Consider the following 23,721-nt stretch of genomic DNA (forward strand, 5'->3'; position numbering starts at 1 on the left):
ACTTCTTTCTGCTCTCGAACCGGCCTGGCCGTTCTACATTTTGTGTTTTATCGAAACTAGATCAGCGCAGCGCCTCTGGAGACAAATGCGGCAGCTTAGGAGACGGCGGACGGCTAAGGGGAAATGCAGCAAGCACGATGAGTTCCTCATTTGTATCCAGAATGGTCTGTCATGGACCTTTTCTTCTTTTCTTTCTTTTTTTTTTAAAGGGACGTTGCATTTCGGGTCAGCGTTCGGGTCTCGGACGCTGTGTTTCTGTTCTGAATAGAAAACTGATGCCCGTGTCGTTCAGTTTCTTCCGAATACAGACTTAAGTTCCTGGCATCTCTGCCGTCCCAGTCGTTTATGTTCAGAAATACGGTCTGTAAGGAAGGACTCGAACCCATGTGTAAAATTCTTGAAATGAAAAATGTGTCGTCCCCCCCCCCCCCCAGGTGTGCAGCAGGTAAAGACATAGAGCTGCTCTTGAGCGTCCCGTACTGGACGTGCTCATCATGGAGGCGGTGCAGACAGGGCGGATTAAAGACTCTAATTCTGCTTATCATCTTGATCCCATGATAAGAGGCCTAACTAGTTTTGCAGATGACAGCATTGTCTCCCTCCGCACAATGTCAAGACTGGAAAAATGTCCAGATCGAGCCGGGGGACACGCGTGTCACAGTCCTAGGGCGGCCATTTGTGTTGTCTAGACATGCGTGACAAATTTGCAGGTGACAGGAGTGATGGACGGCCGGTGCCGGTACGCTGGTGTTTTGAGTCGGCGGCGTTGTTGACTGAACTAATAGCGGAAAATGAGTTGTTGTGGGTGCTTTGTTTGGTGTGTTAAAGAGACTCCCGTGCAGACTGCAGACTACTCGGTGAAGATAAGGAGAAAAAAAAAATGCAACTCAAGTTTAATGTCTTAGTCATGTCAAGTCACTCCCCTCCCCCTCCCCCCCCCCCCACACACACACACTTCATATCAAGGTAACCATGTTTTTCGACAGTTTACCTAAAGAACTGGGAGTACGGCCAAAGTCTCCTATCAGAGGAAACACTGCCTAACAACAGCTGTGAAAGCCCTCTCCTCTCTCCCTCCCTCCCTCCCTCCCTCTTTCTCTTCCCCCTGCTCTCTTTCTCTCTTCCTCATTTTTGCATTTCCCTGTTTTGGTGTTTGGTAGCTGTCAGCCGGGCTCGCCCTGTCTCGGGCACAAAGCGAAGGGTTGTCCCGGGGCCTCAGAGGACAGACACAGAGCTTTGTGGTGAACTGTGCCACCGCGAAAGGTGATACTGCAAACATTTTCCTTTTGCGGTGGAAAAAACAAAACCCCACTTGGTGTGTGGACCTGCACCCGAGTTCTGCGTCCGTTCCCCGCCGCTCCTCTCCGCCGGCCTCCGCCAGCAGAGAAACGCGGAGCGGCCGGTTCTGAGAGCCGAGATCAAAAAAGTTGCCATTTCTTTGCCGTCACCAGATGTTATTGTCCTGCAGCTGGCCAGTAACGCAATGTCCTTTTGGCCGGGCGGAGGAAATATTACCCTACAATGTGGTCAGTTTAATCTCCCAGAAAAGGAAATGTGTGTATCTCGCTACGCTTCTACGGGTTCCATGTTAACGTCTCTCACACACACACACACACACACACACACACACACACACACACACACAAAGAGGAGACAACGGAAAATAAACTGAACGGGTTTATCTCGACTGTTTGGGCAGATTTGTGTGTCTCATTGTTTGCATGGGGGGGGGGGGGGTTGGCAGGGAGGGTCCATCCTTGTGCTTTCATATTGCTATTCGTCAGACGGACAAAACGGGAGAAAAACAACCCAAGCGTGTTGCTGGCTGGGGCATGAGAGCACACGTGTGTGTGTGTGCGTGCGTGCATGTGTGTGTGTGTGTGTGAGAGTTTGGACAGTTGGTGCTGTTATGCTTTACGCACCGTGAAAGCTGGTTAGATGTACTGTACTCAGGGTTTAATTTCACAACAACAAGATCAAGGGGCATGACGGGGCAGCTCGGGTGTACGTGCGCCGCGCTCCTCTCTCGAACCAAGACGGCGCTAACACGGTACACTTGCAAAGTAAACACAGGTATCTTGGACCTCTGTGCAGGGGGGCCGGTCTCCCGTCTCACCCCTCGCTCCCCTTGTGGGGTTTTATGCACACACACACACACAGAGTTGCACACACACCCCCCTCTTGTGCCGTCGACAGAATATGCATGGCAAACCAGCCGGCAGTTGTGCCACAAATAGGTTAGTGTGTACCAGACGAGAGCGCAGCGAGACAGGTCAGAGACAGGATAATTACCTCGGGGAAGAGTCTGTCTCGGCAGCCTCGCCGCATGCCAGTCGGGTGAGATTTACCGCTCGCAGTGTAAACGGATAGAACAACAAAAGCCGTGGGGAGGGGCGGTAAAGCAGCGGAGCCGGGTGGGTGCCGGGGTGAAGTGAAGGAGAGGGGACGGTGAAGCAAGAAAGAGAGAGAGAGAGAGAGAGAGAGAGAGAGAGAGAGAGAGAGAGAAAATGATGGAGGAAGTGCGGAGAGAGACGGCGGGAGAAAATATTGTTCACAAGGTGGCAGAAAAGAGACAAGATGTGGACATGGAGGATCTGCCCGTCACCTACCCCACACACGACAATACTTTCCGTGAGAGAATATCCCCGAAGCGAAGGGCACATGTGATACTGTTTTGAGTGGGGGGGGGGGGGGGGTTTGTGTGCGTCCGTCTTTGTTTCTTGTATTTTCTGGCAGCTCGCTCGCAGGCGCCACACTGTACTCCTTCCTCTGCGGCGGCACCATAATTACAGCCCTGACAAAAAGACAATACCACACTCAGTAAACCGCGGTGTGAAAAAGACAATTCCTTACGTACGCTGAAGCGCACACATGAACTGTTTTAAATGTCAATCACGCACACACATGTTGTTATTTGTGTTTCTGTTTGAGTGTGTGTGACACAAAAAGGCTTTTTTTTTTGTGTATTTTGAGGTGCATTCATCTCTGCGTGTTTATTTGTGTGTGTGCCTATGTGTCTGTGTGGGGATGTTAAAGTGTGTTTGTGTGTCCGTGTGTGTGTGTGTTTGCAGGTCAGTGCAGGGACAGGCTGTGGGTGTGTGAACTTGTGGAAGACCCAAATTTGTTTCAGTTCTGTAAAATCTCAGCATTGGGCCTCTTATCTATTTTGACATGCATGTGTGCTTCCCAGGTGAGTTTACTGTGACAGTAAAGCAGGAGCGTGGCAGCATCGACAGCAGCCAAGTCGAATTCATACAGATCCTCGTTTAACGGCAACTAACGGGGGCGGTTCGTAACCGATCTACGACTATCGGGACAACTGGCGGGTTTTACACTGAAGGAGGTTGACGGAGAACCTCGTAAAGACTTCCAATTCTTTGTGTACCGTTCATTATCCAGCCCAACTCCCGGCAACCACATGCTGCTGGTCTCACCATTTATGAAATGCTTTTCATGGACATGATTGATTAGGATTAACTGGTGTTCAAAGGTGGCACGGTGGTTAGCGCGGTCGCCTCACAGCGAGAAGGTCCTGGGTTCGAGCCCCGGGGTAGTCTGACCTTGGGGGTCGTCCCAGGTCGTCCTCTGTGTGGAGTTTGCATGTTCTCCCCGTGTCTGCCTGGGTTTCCTCCGGGGGCTCCGGTTTCCTCCCACAGTCCAACGACATGTAGGGGTCAAGTGAATCGGCCGTACTAAAATGTCCCTAGGTGTGAATGTGTGTCGGCCCTGTGATGGCCTGGCGGCCTGTCCAGGGTGTCGCCCCGCCTGCCGCCCAGTAACTCCAGGGATAGGCTCCAGCATCCTGCGACCCCGATTGGGATAAGCGGCTTGGATAATGGATGGCTGGATGGTGTTCAGAGAGACGGTTAGGGGTGTAGCTTGCATGATACCCAGTGTGAGTAAACATCTTGCAGTGCCCCTACAATACAGTCCAGGGTCCCTTTTCACAGAAGGTCAGATCAGTTCATCAGGATGTAACGTTTAGACTGAAGAGGTCATTTAGATGAGCGATGAAACGTTTCTCTCAATAAGCGCAGTGCCCAGATGAACTGATTCAATCTCCTGTGAGTTTTTACCTGGATTATTAAGCAGCACCAACCCAGGGTCCCTTTTGTTTAACATGCAGACCCATATGGCTGCACTGAGCTACTGTGTGATCACTACAAATCCCATAAACCCATCCGGGGGACCAGGGCTGCTGTCTCAGCAGTGTCCCCACCACCGCCACACTAACAGTATATGGTTGAGCCTGAATGTAAGTCATCGACATCTGTCGTATCTGTTGCGTGTTCTGCGATATCTGCTTGCACATAAAAGGCTATACGCTGCACAGCATGTGTCCCAGGAACGTGTTACGTAAGAGTAACCACACAAATGAGCAACTACAATAGCATTTATGATTTAATTATTCATGGATTAGCTGTTCCCTTTACATACAGCAGCGGGTACAGAATGTCCTTCATTCCTCCTGCTGTTGGCCTGATAACAAAGTCTATCACGCCATGTCTATAATGCATTATAAACATACTTATAATGCATTATCTGTTTATAGCACTGTATAATCATGGTTATAACCACTCATAAATATTCATAATGCAGGACGTCTGGGTGGTGTGGCGGTCTATCGCCTTGCCTACCAGCACGGGAATCGCCAGATCGAATCCCCATGTTACTTCCGGCTTGGTCGGGGGTCCTACCGTGTCTGTGGGTGGGAGGCCGGATGTGGGTATGTGTCCCGGTCACTGCACTAGCACCTCCTCTGGTGGGTCGGGGCGCCTGTTTGACGGGGAGAGGGGACTCGGAGGAATAGCATGATCCTCCCACGTGCTACGCCCCCCTGGCGAACTCCTCACTGTCAGGTGAAAAGAAGCGGCTGGCGACTCCACATGTATCGGAGCAGGCATGTGGTAGTCTGCAGCCCTCCCCGGATCGGCAGAGGGGGTGGAGCGATGACAGGTAGAGTAGAAACTGTTTCAGTTATTATCTATTGAGTCAGCTGAGTCTTTAGAGTGGGTGTTTCAGAGGAGCATTACATTAGAGAAAGATAAATGTCCATCATTCAGTTGTTCATCATCAAATCATGACGCATTATGAAGATTTATGAGTGCTTATAACCATAATTATACAGTGTTATAAACAGATTGCGACACATTATCAATGTGTTTATGATATATTCTAGACACGGGGGTCATAGAAAGCATGGAGGTTACCTGTTTGCATAAAGTCACCGAGCTGGCGTTCTGTTTTCTTCATAATTATAGTGACAGTGTGTGTGTGTGTGTGTGTGTGTGTGTGTGTGTGTGTGTGTGTGTGTGTGTGTGTGTATTATTTATGGATTATTGTGTGTGTGTGTGTGTGTATTGATTCATATTGTTGTCAGACTGGTGTTTTTGAGATTTACTCACACTCAGCAACAGGAAGTATCAGAGAGGACGGCTGTTTGCTTGTAAGTCTTCAGGATTGTAGTTTTCAGGAAGCCATTGAAACCCCATAAGCCTTCCTCGTGTCACTCTTGGCTCAGCCTTTACGCTTAACCCTCTGCAGAAGTACACACCCATACACCTGTACGTGGTACAAAAAAACAGAATAAAAATAGATGCAAAGCAGTAGTCTTATTATGAGTCCAGGCAGCTAAGGACTTGGTGAAATCCAGAGTTCCTTTCCATTAGTTACCTTGCATCCAACAGCCCTGGATGAGTAGCACATTCATGCTGCAAAATTTAAACAGATTCACAACACACAGACACACATACACACACATCTATGGACAATTTAGTACAGCCGATTCACCTGACCTACATGTTGGACTGTGGGAGGAAACCGGAGCCCCCGGAGGAAACCCACGCAGACACGGGGAGAACATGCAAACTCCACACAGAGGAAGACCCGGGACGACCCCCCAAGGTTGGACTACCCCGGGGCTCGAACCCAGGACCTTCTTCCTGTGAGGCGGCCGTGCTAACCAATGCAACACCGTGCCTAGACAAAATAATATACTCTCAAAACATATTCTAGCCTTCTTTCATAAAAAGTTGAATACACACTTACATGTCCCCCCCCCCCCACACACACACCCACCCATAGACATTACTGCCTATAAATGTAACTCCTTCTGTCATATAACAGTCACATGTAATTGATGGGCTGGGCAAATTCCAGCTACTCCATCGTGAGCCCCAGCGCGCTGGTGTGCTTTGGTGTGTTTTTACAGGGTTGATGCCAAGGACATCCTTGTCTCAGCACATTAAGACAGAATGCATGGCCTCGGTGTTTTACCTGCCCTGACCCCCCTCCCAGTGTCTCTCCGTTTTTCTGCGGCGGGTACATTTTTCCTTGGATCTCTGCTATGTTGCGTCGTGCGTAAGCGAGTCTCCTATTAGCGTACACTTTTTAAACCTTCTCTCCGGAGGATTAGGTTGTGTCTCGCGCCCGGTAACAAGACGCTGCCGTGTCGGTGGGAACCTTCTCTTAACTATGCTTGAAGTCCTTGATCGGAGCGGGAGATAAGGTGACAGCTTGCTGGCACCCAAACGGCATTTACGTGGGCAAATATCTGCCCCATCTCCGGAGCGATACATGGCTCTTACGCACAGGGAAGATCTGAGCGGGGTTCTTACGTCAGCCTCGTATTTTCATACCCGCAGATCTGAGGCGTTACGGCCAAAACCTCTCCCCGGGCCGGATCGTTGTCTTCTCGGCTTATCGCACGCTTTGAAAGGAAGATGTGGCGATATGATTGATGGCAGGAGATGGCATTTGGCCGAATGAGTTTCCCCTCTCTCTTCGAGAATCGAGTCCGTTGCGTTGGAAATCCCTCATTGTTTAGGAACATCTCATTTTGAGCATGAATTGAACCACAGCGAACGTATAGCTCCGTGCCCCTGTGCTTTGGGGGTGTTAAGTTGTTAAGAAATTTTCTACGCTATTACACAGCGCAAGAATGTGAGGGACTGCCTGCCAGACATTGTAAATCCACATGTGCAGGGCACGATGCAGAAGGTGAGCGAACCAGAGAACATACTGCTTGTGTGGCGTGTGTGCAGGGGTGCATGCTAATGTCTGCTTCTGCACAGACAAACACGAGTCTCCGCGTGTGTGACCTGTTGCGTGCGCTTGCGTGCCAATTTATGCTGCTAGAGTGCATGCCCAAACCGACTGTCTGTGCTTGCACGGGTGTGCGACTCTGTACCTGTGCGTGCATGAGTGCATGTGAAAAACAGACACAAGTGCACTGCAGTTTCACAAGTGAACTTTGGACACACACACACACCCCCTCCCCCGGTACATGTTGGAGATAGGCCAGTTTAAGCCTTTACATTGTGTACCAAAGATTTCATACAATAACTGGAACGGCGGCTCGTGTTTACCAACTCTGCTGTGTTGCCTTGAGACGGGGAAGGTGACATCTCCAAGGGACAATTTGTCTCGTGCACTTTGGCCGGCTGCAAGTTCAAGAGTCGGCTTAAGTGGACATATTTCCTGTTTTTTCTTCGCGAGAGAGCTCAGTGGCAGAGCTGATCTATGTTCTCTTGTTCACAGCCAGCATGTTGCCGAGAATCGCCCAGAATGAAAGGAAGCGTCTTGTTGGCCAACACGGTGCTGAAGGGAAACGGAGGTGGAATTTAAAGCGCAGGAGAAATCAGAATTAATTTTGCGGGACGGGCGTTTACTCTGCGGTGCCGTGTCACGTTTAGGTGTGTTTGTGTTACAAGCCAGCAGGAAAACGTATTGCCCCTGCATGTCAACAGTGGTTGTCTCCACCTCAAACTTGCGCAATTATGTCGACCGGTAAAGAAGTAATGAAATTACTGTTGTGAATGTCGGCAGCCGAACCCTACTCTTCCACAGCCTAGACATTCGTATTCGTTCAAAGCAGGATGGCACTGAGAAGCTTGTTGCGAGGCATGTTAAAGGAAAATCTGACTTCAAAATGACATGCTAATCTGCAGCATCCTGGAATCCTATGTCACCTGCTGCCCGATATCTTTTTCGACTCCTTTTGTGAAATTCACCAAATCCAAAAAAGGTCTTGGCATCCCAACCAGGGCTTCCTGGGATCAGGCCAGCATCCACTCCCAAACTCCCGGCTCAGCTGCACATCTACCAGTGTGCCGAAGCCAAAGAAGAGGAAAACAAAAAGGCCCGGATGACAAATCAGCGGATCTTGAAAGACTTGCGTCTGTGTTCGAAGGGCTTGGTCGCAAGTTTTTGAACTCAGGATAGGGTTGGTTTCCTGTCAACTCCCAAAGAACCTCCCTGCCGGCTCTGCAGCTTTTGATGGCGATCGTTCCCATCTACGTCACACCCTGAAACAGTGTTTTTGGTGCAATATTATTCATGGCGAGCCGGTATCAGTCCCGGGGGAGGAAAAAAAACCACAAATAAAGGAGAATTAGATTTGAAAATGTTTTGCACGTATCCAAACTGCTTTGCACGATTTCGCAACTCAGGAAATGGGAACTTCCAGACGCAGAACAAAATCTCACAAACGAAGAGCGACCTTGTGAACTTGGAGAAATAGATGAATCATGCCCAGCTATTACTGTGTGAGCTATTACATAACCAGCCTTAACCTCAGTTGTTACAGATGTTTCTGAGTGCGACTATGTGTGTCTTGAGTCTTCGATATGTGTGCACACAAACTCCACGAGCCATTACAAAACTTCTGCAGGTAGCACATCCACGTAGAATAAGGCGGTGTGTGCAAGGAACTAAGTCTTATCCACATAGACACTGTAAATTATATCTGTATCCGTACTAAAAACAGAAGAACAGATTCAAGAGAAAGACATTCGGAAAAGGCGCATGCTTGATCTCCTCCAGCAGGTCGTTTCAGAGTCGTACGGCCCTGACTCCAAAGGCCCGGTCTCCTCTGCTTTCTAGCTTTGACCTCGGACTTACTAACAGACCTCTGCCGGAGGATCTCGGACTACATTCAGGCTCATAAGAGGTCAGTAAGTCAGCGATGTAACTTGGGGCCAACCTCAACTGTGCATTAGAAGTAATCATAAAATTTTTTAAATTACTTCTAAAACGGACAGGTAACCAATGTAGAGATGCTAAAATAGGCATAATGTGAACTCTCCTATTGGACTTTGTAAGTAGTCTTGCTGCAGCATTTTGAACTAGTTAAAGTTGGAGAGCCCCCCCCCCCCCAATTTTTCTCCCCAGTTGCGTCTGGCCAATTACTCCACTCTTCCAAGTTGTCCCAGTCACTGCGCCACCCCCTCTGCCGATCCGGGGAGGGCTGCAGACTACCACGTCTCCTTTGATACATGTGGAGTCACCAGCTGCTTCTTTTCACCTGACAGCGAGTAGTTTCGCCAGGGGAACATAGCGCGTGGGAGGATCCCGCTATTCCCCTCAGTCCCCGCCCCCCCGAACAGGCGCCCCGACCGACCAGAGGAGGCGCTAGTGCAGTGACCAGGACACATACCCACATCCGGCTTCCCACCCGCAGACACGGCCAGTTGTGTCTGTAGGGATACCTGACCAAGCCGGAGGTAACACGGGGATTCGAACTGGCGATCCCTGTGTTGGTAGGCAATGGAACAGACCACCACTGGAGAGGTTATATTGAGGAATACAGTGAGTTACAGTGGTCAACGCGGGATGTTTCCAGATTCTTGGCGAGTGAAAAAGATCTAATTTTTGATATTGTGAAGTTGCAGAAAGCGTGATTGAACTACCGACTTCAGCTGTTGGCCAAAGTTAAGTTTGTTATCACAGATAACAGCCAGATTTCTGCACTGGGTTTTGATGCAGTGGGAAAGAGAACCCAAGTGAGAGGAAAAGTGCTCGCCGGAGGAGTCTGGACCTTTGATAATGGCTTCTGATTCATCAGAGTTTAGCTGAAGAATGTTATGAAACAGACCGTTTTTTAACATCTGTAAGACAGGTTTGAATTTTGACCAGTAGTTGTGTTGTTGGGAGTCAAAACATTAGGCCGTGGATTTGGAATTTCACCAACCAATTTGATTTTTCACTTGATGACAAAAGGAGTCGGAGCAGAATAAAGATTAAGCATTGCTTAGCTCCATATTTACATGGCGGGTCAAATAAACTGATTCTCAAGGCATTTGGCTGGGTGGCAGGTATGTATTTCAACATTTACTTTATCCATAGTCTAGCCATGTGTGCATATTCATGATTAACCAAACTTATATAAGCTCTCCATGCCATGATGGTCATGTGCTGTATTGTACTGGAGGGTGAACGGGCATCCCACTGTAGGTTTCAGCTCTATAGTGGTCTGTTGTGTAACCACAGTTCATCGATCAGTCCTGACTTATTGCTCTCAGCCGATTCTGTGAGGTGTATGACTTATCAAGGATTCGAATGCTGCTTGATGTGGGTGGATAAATACATCCTGACAGGCATAGTCTGTAGCTAGATAAACATCCTGCAAACAGCTGCAGGGTGGCAAAGGATCACATTTTTGATCACTGTAAACAAAAAACATGAGATACCTGCTTAACTGATCATTCGTACATTTCTTTCCTAAAATAACACCGATTGGGAAGCCTGCGAATCTTCATGGAGGAAGACGTACTACACAGAACTGCATCCTTGTATATTTTTGTCTAGACAGTTTCTTTTTTGTTCACTTAAATTCAGTTTTTACACTGCTACAGGTCCTCATTACCTTTTCAACGTCGAGAAACACTATGTAATATAGTTGCATTTATAGCCTGCCGTGTTTTTGTTTACGGGACTCAGCCGGGTGGGTGGCCGACATCTGGATACGTACATGTCCGCCTCTCTCCTTGAGCAGAAGTGGAAGGCTTAATTGCTGCTTCTCATTAAAGCTTCTTTTGCCATTAAACTTCAGCGTGTTTCCTTTTAGCAGTCAATAGATCAGCGTGTCTCCACATCTGGAACGTTCCACGGCTTTTCTCAGCCCGTCTCTCTTCGGTAAGGGCTCCGAAAGCCTTGGGCGTATTGTGTACACCCTTTTCTCAGGCTTTACCCTTCCCTTCTGTCAACACATGATTCACTGTACTCAACGTAGTGTGTACCCCTGTGGTTTTTTTCCGCCAGCCCCGATGTCGAATGGTTTTAATCCAGGATGCCATTTGGACTGGACGGATGTGCAAGATGCTGAATATACATGAGGTCTGCTCTGAACTGTTCCCCAACTGCTCTTTGAGTTATATCAGGTTCCCCCTTGAGAGATATAAAAAAAGACCCTCGCAACTGTACAGCTTGGCTGAATTTATGTGCGCATTTACATATGAACAGAACATTGCTTGATGTCCGCCTGCACAGATGCAGGCTCCATTGCAGTAAATCAAAGTCCTCGGCAGCCTTTCCCTATAGATAAAAAGTCCTGACGGAGAGGTGAATAGTTGCTGCCAGTTTAAAAGCAGATAGCGGGCGAGCCCCATACAGTGACTGTAACCATATAATACAGTGGACATAAAAAGTCTACACACCCCTGTTAAAATGGCCGGGTTTTGAGATGTAAAAAGATGAAACCAGGATAAATCATGTCAGAACTTTTTCCACCTTTAATGTGGAATTGCAACCTATAAAAGTGAAAAATAAACTGAAACCTTTTTTGAAAAAAGGAAATTAAATTACCAAACTTACAAGAACCTTCTTGCATAAGTGTGCACACCCTTTTATAATGGGGGATGTGGCCGAGTTCAGAATTAACCAATCACGTTCAAACTCGTGTTAAATAGTAGGTCGCGTACACCTGCCAACAGTTAAAGTGACCCCAAATAAAGTTCAGCTGTTCCTGTAGGATGTTCCTGACATCATCTTGGTTGCATCCAACTGCAAAAGCCCTGGACCACAAAGAGCTTAGAAAGCATGAATAGGGCCGCATAGTTGAAAGGTATCGATCAGGAGAGGGGTCCAAAATGAATTTCCAAGGCATCAGATATACCGTGGAACATGGCGAAGACAATCATCAACAAGTGGGGAAAATATGGCACAACAGTGACGTAACCAAGAACAGGACGTCCCTCCAAAATTGATGAGAAGACAAGAAGAAAACTGGTCAGGGAGGCTGCCAAGAGGCCTACAGCAACCTTAAAGGAGCTGCAGGGATTTCTGGCAAGTACCGGTTGCTCCCTACATGCAGTGGTGGGCCATCAGGGCCTTCTCTGCTGGCCCTGTCAAAATCAAAATCACAATTTGTTTTTCATAGTTATAATGAAGTGTGTCTGAATTCAATCACTTGTTTTCCTGTGGGGCTGAGCAGGGCTTTTCTATATCAGAACGTCATCTAAACACATCACAGCTCCTTGGATCAGCACCGGTGGTATTGCTAGCCTTTAACTGAAGCCCGAAGCTGCAAACTGATTACTACTTTGAGTGACTGTATCATTGTTCAATCACATTTTGATGTGTAGTGACAGGACACCCCAGGGGCCCTGTGATGTATCGGTGCTAACCCCTGTGTCTTCATCAACTTTGAGCTGAGCCTTTGGTGGGTTGTGAGTGAACTAAGCGCAATAGCCACCACAGTCACAGCTACTGGCGACCTTGTTGCTGATCTACTTTGTTTTTTTTGGGGGGGGGGGATGGGAATCTGGGAGGATTGTCCGCATCTTTTACTTGTTCTCCCAAACAGACTATATTACTGAATTAATTTCGCGAGAGAAGGCTGCTATGAGTCTCTCAAGTCAGGCAGAACTTCCAACTGTAGGGGCCACATGCATAAACAATGTGTGTACGCACAAAAACCATGCATACGCCAGTTCCCGCACATAAACTCGTTTCATTATCAGCCACTTCTCCAGGATCGGGTCACGGTGGCGGCAAGCTAAGTAGGGCACTCCAGATGTCCCTCTCCCCAGCAACGCCCTCCAGCTCCTCCTGGGGGATCCCAAGGTGTTCCCAGGCCAGATATTTATAAAAACAGAATGTGCGGTGAGACTGCTCACACCTCACGCATTCTTTAAACCATGCTTACGCAGAGAATGCCAATCAAAGACACATTTATTAAGGTAAGATTAATTAATTACTTTTGCGATTCATTTTATCATTCTTTTTATTTACATTAAGTCAGAGTCAACATTTTATTTAGCTTTTTATTTCATCCTTATTTGTGACACACCTAGTAAAGTCGGCTAAGATATGAGCGCTATAAACTAATCACCGATTACATTTCTGAGATATCGCTGCTGACAGAGGTTTCATTTTTATTTATTTATTTACTTCCGCCAGGGTCCTTTGCTCGGAACTTATGGCGTTGACGGTCTCCGATGGTTCGGCGTTTTTGTGCCACATGCTGTGCGTGTGAAAGCTGGTTGCTGAGTGACATAAAGGAAGATCTGATGGCGATGCTGCAACAGCTGCTGTAGTGCACAGTGGTGTGCCTTGTGGTTGTTGAAGATCAGCTGTCTTGTTGGTGTTGATGCAGTAGTGCACATAGTGTATTTTGTATGTGGCTGTGTTGGCTGTATCGGCACCCATATGAGAAATATGTTTGTGTGTGGGTGGGGGGGGTAAAGTTCCTTACTGCAGGCCCTGACTGAAACCCCATGGTATGCTACTGCCTACATGTGACAGCAATCTCCTCTATTCGTAATATGTCTTGGCTATGGGGTAGGGTGGCAGGATGGAAGCCTTTTCACACAAACATCCTCGGTTACATTTTGCGAAACGACACATCCAGTCTCACAAAACCATGTGGAAAAATGCTACGGTCTGATGAGACCAAGATTGAATTCTTTGGCCATAATTCCAAAAGGTATGTTTGGCACAAAACCAACACAGCACACCACCAGAGGAACACCATAACCAAGGTGAAGCATGGTGGTGGCAGTATCACACGTCAGGGCTGCTTTTCTTCAGCTGGAATCAGGGCCTTAGTCAAGGTGGAGGGAATCATGAACAGCTCCAAATACCTGTTGATTTTGGCGCAAAACCTTCAGGCGTCTGCTAGAAAGATGGAAAATGAAGAGGAATTTCACCTTTCAGCACGACAACGACCCAAAGCATACATCCAAATCAACAAACGGAACGGCCTCGCCAAAAGAAGATCAACGTTTTGGAACGGCCCAGGCAGAGCCCAGACCTGAATCCAACAGAAAATCTGTGGCGTGACCCAACGAGGGCTGTGCACAGGAAATGTCCTCGCAGTTTGACGGATCTAGAACGTTTTTGCAAGGAAGAGTGGGAAAATATTGTCAAGTCAAGATGTGCCAAGCTGAGATAGTCTTACCCGAAAAGACGGAGTGCTGCAATAAAATCCAAAGGGGCTTCAACCTATCAGTTCAGGGGTGTGCCTAAAAGGTTTGTTTGTCTTTCACTGGAATTTTACAGGCTGCAATTTCACATTAAGGGTGGAAAAAGTTCTGACGTGATTTATCTTGGTTTCTTTTTTTTTTTTGTATCACAAAAATCTTGCCTTTATACAGGGGTGTGTAGACTTTCTGTATCCACTGTATGAGGGAATGTGCTTGCAGTGCTTGTACTGCAAATGTGGATACTGGTCTGGATTGTTCAGTAGTTGTGCCCACATGGAGAGACTAGAGAGACTGGGAGACTAAAGTATTCCTGGTAACTATTGTCCTTCTTAGTCCCGAGGATCACACTGAAGGTGTGTCTGTAATACTTTTAATATATCCCCGCATTAGTCAGAAGATTTATATCCATATTCGCGTGTGACCATTTCACCCCTGGATAAATCCAGTCAAGTTATCATATAAAGACACTCCTTATGTATACTGGAAGCTACTTTAGTACCTAGACTAATGTACTGCATTATTTTTTTGGATTATTTTTATGATGGGGGGTTTTAAAACAGGGAGTTGTCCTCATCTCTTGTTTCTACTTGTTTATCACTGTGTGAATGTAAGTCCCTCTGGAAATTAACTCTGATTTATTGGGCTGTGCAAATAAACGTGACTTGACTTGACGTTGTGCTTAAATGAATACAAAAGTGCAATTTGACAAAGTAAATCGGTCTTCTGTTGCACATTTCATTCAGTAAATGCTATTTTATAATCTTGCAGATTTGCAAAAACCCTCCCCGTGATTCATAGCACGCTGCGTACAGTATGAGTGGAAGAGAGCTGATCCGGGTTCTGCTCGGACCTGAGTAATGGTTGTGGTACTGTTGACAGCGAATGATATAATTTGCAAAATACATTACGATCACTAGAAGCTGGGTACCAGGCCCTGGCTTGATAAAACATAAGAAAAGTTATTATTTGCCTGGGTAGCGTAGCGGTCTATTCTGCTGCCTACCAACATGGGGGTCAGTGGTTCGAATCCCCGTGTTACCTCCGGCTTGGTCGGGTGTCTCTACAGACACGATTGGCTGTGACTGTGGGTGGGAAGCCGGATGTGAAGAGTAGGGTAATTGGCCAAGAACAAATTGGGGAGAAAAGGGGGGGGGTGTTATTATTTGGCGTCCAGGTAGCGTGGCGGTCTATTCCGTTGCCTATCAACACGGGGATCGCCAGTTCGAATCCCTGTAATACACTGGCTTGGATGGGCATCCAACAGACATAATTGGCCGTGTCTGTGGGTGGGAAGCCAGATGTGAGTATGCGTCCTGGCCGCTGCACTAGCACCTCCTCTGGTCGGTCAGGCGCCTGTTCAAGGGGGAGGGGGAACTGGGGGGAAGAGCATGATCCTCCCACGCGCTACATCCCCCTGGTGAAACTCCTCACTGTCAGGTGAAAAGAAGCAGCTGGCGACTCCACATGTATCGGAGGAGGCGTGTGGTAGTCTGCAGCCCTCCCCGGATCGGCAGAGAGGGTGGAGCAGTGACCGGGATGGCTTGGAAGAGTGGGGTAATTGGCTGGATACAATTGGGGAGAAATTGGGGGGGGGGGCAAAAAATACACAAGGTTGAACCTGAGTTTTACCCACTGATGTTCTAGTACCTGTCAGTTAAGGTTGCCCATGAGTTTGATTTGCGATTTCTTCTTGTTACCCATAACTGTGCGTTTTCAGCAAACCCGCTGCTACCTGCCTTATACTTCTGCATTGGGCTTCTATTGTGAGGACGTGAAACGTTATTTTCCCCGGGAAAGTCCAACCCGACAACAATGAACAGCTACAAAACCGCTCATGAGGCGGATATTTGTGGCTCAGCCATTGTCTTAAACACACCAGTGACAGAAGGTATATATGTAAAAAAAGACATTCTTTTCCATGTAAATCCTCACGACTGTCACTTTAAACTGTAAAAACCTTGTTTCACAGACTTCATGACCGGCAGTGACTCCCTCACGTTGTCTGTGAGAACTCGCTTGTTGCTTCATCATCCTCCCACAGGTGACAAAGGATTTAGCCTTGTTGCTCAGCGGATGAATCTGCTGGAGACTGTGGGAAAGGTCCAGTGTTTGCAGGACGCTGACGGCTCCAGGCAGCGGGTCGTCCGTCAGCCGGCTAAATCCAGATGGTGCTGACAAGGCAGAGTGCACCTCGGCGTGTGCGCCATTGCAAGTGTGCTGAGACAGAAACGCACACATGTACGGCTTAAGCAAACACACACACACACTCAAATGAACACACATAAACACTCACCAGGGATGGCTCATTGGGGCCTGCCTCCCTCCTGCCACGTCCCAGTTGCTGGTGACACGGGTCACACAGCTGTGGGGAAAGAGGTGGGGGGGCGGCGGGCGGGATGGACAGTCTGTCGTCGAGGCGGGTGGATGGATGGATGGATGGATGGATGGATGGATGGATGGATGGATGGATGGATGGATGGAGGGTGAAGGGAAAAAAGTGTAACTGTGACGGGCGGTATGGTGTAGAAGAACAGAGAAAGGAGTGAAAAGGGGGGAGGGTGATGAAAGGCAGAGGGAGAAATGAGATGTGAACGAGGTGATGGGAAGAGGAAGGGTGAGGCCGGTGGACGGTGTCTGGACGAAGAAAAGGAGGGGGAGGATAAGGAGTTTTGTCAGCCCTCGGCTTCTGGCTGTCCTCCATTCTCACCGGTCACTTATTTTCTTGCCTGCGACTCCCTTCTGCAAAACAAGCCATGATTAATCTTTAGTGATGACACGATTAACCACATACTGCAAGGTTCACGCTACAAATCGAGAGCCGAGAACTTCGTAAGATCCCTGGTCTGCCACCTTTATTGCATTTCCCTGGCGAAGTCATGGACATGTCAGCATCTGCTGTATATACAGTGCATTTCCTTGGTTTCTTCACAGCCTTGTGATGGAATTCCCAGAAGTTTGTGTCAAAGGTTGGTATGGTGTCAAAGTTTCTTAGCTAACCTCCTTTCCAAAGTGCCCCCCCCCACACACACACACACACTGATGAGGCAAAAAGTGAAGGAACACACACAGGTGTATACAGAAAGGAGGGGTTGACCTCTGTGCACTTTGTTCTGCGACGCCACACAACTGCTTATTCATCGCTTGTACCTTGCAGATTGGCAGCCGCAGCTATCTGGCGTCCTACGTCGCCGTTTGTTTCTATTTTCGGTATCACCTTTTCCAGCTCGACAACAGATGCGTGTAACGCGTTTCATGTCGTGGCTTGACAAGGTCGAGGGTGTTTTTTCGAACCCGACACGCTCTTTCTGCCATATATTCTTTCGGTAAGCTGTAATTGGTTTTCAGTGGTGTGAGTCTTCAAGTTCAGAAAGAGCCGGAAAAAAAAAAAAAAAAAACACTGAGCAATAGATCAGCAGCCTAATAGATATCTGACAGGGGTCGGCGGTAGACGAGTCGACCCTCGATAAGTTGACGGGCTCAGACACTGCTAATAATATAGCTCATTGCTATTTAACTCACGCGTGACCTATGGAATCCACGGACCTTTGACCTTTTCCGCGGCATTTGTTAAGCTGTTAGAGAGACGACTGCCTGCTCGGCATCTAAAATACCCTGACAGCCCAGATCATAACAGATAGCTGTGTGTGTATGTGTGCGTGCGTGTGTGCATATCTGCATTAGGCCTGGTTGTGCATGTGTGTGAGTTTGCCTGTGGATGCACTTCCTTCTTAACGCGTATGATTACACGCTTGCTTGCATGTATGTGCGCGTGCCTGCATGCGTGTATGTTTGTGTGTGTGTATGTGCAAGAGCTTGCATGTTGCACTAAAACGCAGATGGGACTCGGTTTTTAGAACAAGAACACGTCTCCCACAGGGGGTCCGGAACGTAACTCTTCTCTGGAATAAGGGGAGATAAGTGGTACACCAACAAAGACTCACCGTGAAGCGGGGCTGCCTGCATAGCTCCCTCATGAGCCCGTGTTCTATTTTCAGTATTTTGGCAGTAAATTCAGCTCGTTCCCTCTGCTGGGGCGGGAGGTAAATCTTTAGATTATAGCCCAAAGCTGTCCCACTCAGCGCCTGAAGCAGGAGGCAGCGAAGTTCTCCGGCTAGTTGGCTGCCATGTTGAATCAGAGTCGGTTTTATTACTCGGGTCTGCACTTGCTAGGGATCTGGTAGGCTGCAGACGTCACACTGAATGAAGCGAGAAAGTGAAAGAAATAGGACACACAGAAAGTAAAAGCAAGCAGGGAAAAAAGTGAAAGGGGGGGAAAATGATTCTTTCTCATAAAAAATACATCTGTACTTTACTATAAATAAAATGCAAAACCTCTGTTGTTGAACGCTGATGGCACGCTTTGTATATAAAGTGCACTGTTAAGGCCATAGTGTATAGAATATTGTATATAAGAGTATGAGTAGACAAGAAAATAGGAAATTCAAAATTAATTTTACATTTTATGGAATTGAAAATGATGCGGTGCTACTTGCTAGCTTTAGTTTTTATGGGAACTTCTGTGTGTGTTTATGCACAATAATGTAAATGCGTTCTTTACAGGGTTCCCCTTAGATGGTGCTGCAAATCCCTTCTGGGTCACTGAAGCCACTGGCAGTGATAATGGCATGAACAAACAGTGGGCGGCCACGCTGTATCTCACCCGAGTCGACGCCGATCGCTCGTAAATCGACTAAACACAATGCCTCTGTTTGTGTCCGAAATGGTCCTGTTTTTAGCAGCGTATTTAAAAGCGTCACGTCAAGGCCGGTGCAGTACAGCAGAATGGACACGTCCCACGTGAACGAGAAGGAACTGTATGTGCAGCTGCAGGACCGCCGTGACGGTCTATAGACTCGTGTCTGCAAAATGCAGCACACTTTTATGAAACATAAGCGTTCAGGTTCCTGAGGAAATATATTTTGATATGTTTTTTGTATTGGCAATAAGCTCTGTGGTTACAATAAAGAACTTAAATCAGGTGGATTAGGTTGCAGTGGATCATGTAGGACACATCCATCCATCCATCCATCATCCAAACCGCTTATCCTACACGGGGTCGCGGGGATGCTGGAGCCTATCCCAGCAGTCAGTGGGCGGCAGGTGGAGAGACACCCTGGACAGGCCGCCAGTCCATCACAGGGCCCACACACACACACACACATTCACACCTAGGGACAATTTAGTACAGCCCTACATGTGTTTATGTCTTTGGACAGAGAGGAAACCGGAGCACCCGGAGGAAACCCACGCAGACACGGGGAGAACATGCAAAACCCACACAGAGGACAACCCCCCCCCAAGGTTGGACTACCTCGGGGCTCGAACCCAGGACCATCTTGCTGTGAGGCGGCGCCGCCAAAACTACAATCCACACTTGTGATATACACTCAAGTGAAAACTATTTGTGGAGGAGGCACAAGCAAGGAAGAGAGCCAAGTATGCAGATCTGGTAGCTTGAGAGTCGGAGGAACGGGTGGAAGGCCCGCTGTGAGCCGCTTGAAGTGGATTGCGGGGGCTTTGAAGGCCAGTCTCCACATCAGATTCTGAGACTCTTGGGGCTGCAAAGAAGAAGACAGTGAAAACATTTTCCTGTATGTGCCTGGTGTCAAATGGCAGTATTGGTCAAATTGGATTGACCTCTGGTGCCGACCCGGGGTCAGTCTTAATGCATCTGGACCCCAATTGGCGAACAAATCAAATTAATGTTCATTGTCTTGGACTCCTGTTTGATTTGAGACCTGCCCTGTTTGTGTGGGTGTGTGTGCGCGCCTTTCCTGGTGATGACGAACCTTCTTGAGATTGCTGTTTAGACAGGTATTGTGTACCCGGCTTGGTTCATTGAGAGTGCTCCTCAGTCAGTTCCAAAAGAAAGAACAGACAACAGCCCACTCACACGCATACACACATGGCAGTAAACACCGCCTGGTGTCTCCTTGTTTAGTAACATAATTGTTTGTGTGCATGCGCGTGCATGTACGTGTGTGTTGTGCAGGGCGAGCGTAGCGTAATGGTGTGCGTGTGAGAAGACGACGACTTTGTAAGGACGTGTAATTACGTGTCACCGCTGCCGAGGGTGAAGAACCAAAATAACTCGTAACGGTTCATTGTATTTTCTCTCATGGCTCAAGTTGTACAATACACCAATTAAACACTATACACCCATCAGACCGTGTGCAGAACGTGAAATCGGGTGTAGTTAGGGTTGTCCTGTAATTACATGTTTTGCTAAGGCAGCTTTTTTGTTTTTGTTTCGTTTTTGTCCTGATGAAGGCGATCAACCGAGCTGTCGGAGCAGACGAGTGACGCATTAAGATTCCGCTCCTAACCGTTAAAATAAAGGACACTTCTAGGCATGTTTCCAAGCCGGGCTCAAGCTGAATGCGTTTCCTCAAACTGCGTTCGATCAGCCACCCGGCTCACGCAAATCAACTCGACCTCGGACGCCGGCGAGCGGCGGGAACAGTACCGAGTTCATCCAAATGACACTTCTTTGCGGGGATATTGAAGGTGTCGTCGAAACGGATCCGCTGAGGTCATGTTAGCGAGACGTACTGCGATGAAAATATCACAGCTTTTCAGATGTTTACTCTGCCTCTCGTACTCGCTGATATTCTGATACCGCTCTCTAGAGCATCTGTAGGCCTAGGGAGGAAATTCAGCGCGGGACAATGCCGTTAAAAACAAACAAGGCAACATGCAGACACTGGTTAAACGTGACTTTCCATGGCAAACATAGTGTTCATTACCTCCTCTCTACACAATATCACATTTCCAAAATCCTTGTCCTCACAAGAAACTGGATTCGACGGAGACAGACTCCCTCATGTGCAGGATATTTGCATGCCTGTCAGACTTAAGACGGCGGTTTGGCTCAGTTTTGTTATTTCACCTCAACGTACAGTAATGTGTCGCTCCACGTTAACACGTTAATTATAGTCTCAATGACACAGGAGGATTAGCGGGACCTGGAAAACCAACTCGATCAAAACTTACAAGCATTTAAAGGATTATGAATCGCAGACATTTCTTCTGACATGTTACATAATATATAACTTTCAGCCTTTTTGGATCTGCCTCGGCTTGTTGCGGAAGCAGGTAACTATTTCTTTATGGTAACAGCACTGAATGCATAGCGCGGCGGTCTATTCCATGCCTGCCAACATGGGGATCGCCGGATCGAATTCCCGTATTACTTCTGCCTTGGTCGGGCATCTCTGCAGACACAATTGGCCGTGTCTGCAGGTGGGAAGCCAGGTATGGGTATGTGTCCTGGTCGCCGCACTAGCGCCTCCTCTGGTTGGTTGGGGAACTGGGGGGGAAACAACGTGACCCTCCCACGCGCTACGTCCCCCTAGCGAAACTCCTCACTGTCAGGTGAAAAGAAGCGGCTGGCAACTCCGCATGTATCAGAGGAAGCATGTGGTAGTCTGCAGCCCTCCCCGGGTCGGCAGAGGGGGTGGCGCAGTGACCGAGACAGCTCGGATTTGCTTACATTTAGTGTCTTGGTCAATGTCTGCTGCAAGATAAGGTCATTACTCGTGGCCCTCCTTATTTGTCATACATCAGGGAACAATGGTGTGGCTTTGTATTTCACTCTGATCATTAACACACTGAACAAGCTAGAGATATACACGTTCTATATTTACTTCAGATACGGATGGAGAGGTACGTTTCGCTCCGTCTGACTGCCACACCGGTTTCATCAACAGTGGACAAACACGATAATAGAGTTTTCATAATACTTTACTGTTAACTTTATACACATCGCACAAGTGCCAATCTGTGCATGGCACTTACACGCTCGCTTGCCCGTCCAGAGGTAATGCAGATCTTCAATCGTCTCTTTGTGTGATGAGAGCACACTGCAGAGAACAAAACGGCCATAAACGCTGGGAGAGTTCCTGCCTCTTGAGCATCCCCTCTCATTTGATTGTAGTGATGGGACGGTCTCAGTCTCATCCCGCTGAGGTGGCCCTTATTGGGGCTAAGCTGCCTTTACCCCCGGTGTGCACCCGGCGTTTGGCCAAGCCGTCCCAAAGACTGTGCTGTCACCACCAGCACCTCAGCTTCCCCGAGAGAGCGATGAGCTACCCTCCCCCGTACTCACCCAGTCTGTTCAAGAGGCCGGCTCGCCGGTAAGTGTGCAGCAGAGAGCGCTAATCAAAGATTGTGTATTCTACATCGAGTGTTTGGCATTGCACTGACGAGTGATAGTGACTGATGTGCACGTGGCAGACAGATGAACATGAAGCAGGTTAAGAAAGATTGATGACAGGGGCATTGTGAAGATGACTTCAGTCCAAGGCCTTTGTGATGCTGGATGAGTTTTATTCAGTGCAGAAATCGCAATACTAAGCTGTGATAATTGCAATATCGCAACTTTTTTACTGTAGACCAGAGGGGAGGAACTTTACAAAATTGCAATCTGTATCAACTCGGCACTAAAATACCATTGTAATATCGAATCAAGAGCTATATCTGATTCCCAGCCTGAGATATAGGGTAAAAATTGACTTATGTCCTTCAAAAAAAAAAAATCTTCCAGACCCAGTTTAGAAAAAAAAAAGATAAATTTTCCGAAATAAGATGGTATTCCTTGTTACTTTATCACAGCATGTATGCATGAGTGTATGAAATGTAGTCCCTACATTTAAAGCTGCAAACTATTCCTCCTATCATGTATGAGGGATCGTTTAAATAGTTAATAGTTGAAATGTGAAGCGTTTTGCGAATATCAGAGAAAATTACTGGTGGCTAGAGATTATGACAAAGCATTTGTCTATATTTGTTGGTTGTGAAGTGGGTTTGAGGAGATTAGGGTTTGTTGTCCATTGTGTCAGTGTTGAATGTAGACTGGGAGAGACGTCCCTACCAGTCTCTGACTAACACTGTGGAGACTCATTATCTTAGTATTAATGTGTTAACACACTGTGTTTGGCCTATCTGTCTGTGTCCATATATGTATCGGTCTATATAAAAGGTGTCTATTTTCTGGTCAGAGCCAAATGATCAAGTAGACTGTGTTCATAGAAATTGATAGGTTTTATCCTTATCTGGGCAACACACACTCTTGCATACGGTACATGGTTGCACATGCAGGCTTCTTCTCCCAGTGTCTGGGTTCTGGTTGCACATGCAACGCATACATGAAAACACAGATTGGCCACATTTGTGGTTTGATACTGTACATTTTCAAGTTACCGCCCTTTGACAGCCATGAAAAATGCAAAACGTCATGCAGTATCACAGCCGCAGTCCAAGGGCAGAAATTGACAGCTGGTTAAATTGACTGTGAAAGGTTGCGAGCGAGGCCAGGGCTGTGTGCCTTTTTGCTATTCATGGCAGAGGAGGCTTATAGCTGATGTGATAATAACGATTCTCCCTGGGTATGGTGGTGTAAGCCGAGCGCGCTCAGTATTCACTGGCTGTAGACGACGTTCTATTTTGCCCACACTGACAGATAGCGCTGCGTTCCCTTTGAGACAGCCGGTGGGCAGCAGCCTATGGCAAGCCTATA

The 23,721-nt window shown here is 47.7% G+C and overlaps 1 protein-coding gene and 1 long non-coding RNA gene across 2 annotated transcripts in view; one reads left to right on the forward strand and one right to left on the reverse strand.

Annotated features, from left to right (window-relative positions):
- Positions 1-18,255, reverse strand: part of LOC130107298 (uncharacterized) — a 75,832-nt gene extending 57,577 nt beyond the window's left edge. The window contains exon 1 of the long non-coding RNA XR_008809805.1: positions 18,146-18,255. This is a non-coding gene — a long non-coding RNA (uncharacterized LOC130107298). The remainder of the gene's footprint in view (positions 1-18,145) is intronic.
- The window catches only part of LOC130107283 (TSC22 domain family protein 3-like), a 51,170-nt gene that overhangs the window by 21,139 nt on the left and 6,310 nt on the right, over positions 1-23,721 (forward strand). The gene's annotated exons all lie outside the window — the stretch shown is intronic.

This window comes from Lampris incognitus, chromosome 1, assembly GCF_029633865.1.
Source record: "Lampris incognitus isolate fLamInc1 chromosome 1, fLamInc1.hap2, whole genome shotgun sequence".
NCBI classification, from domain to species: Eukaryota; Metazoa; Chordata; class Actinopteri; order Lampriformes; family Lampridae; genus Lampris; species Lampris incognitus.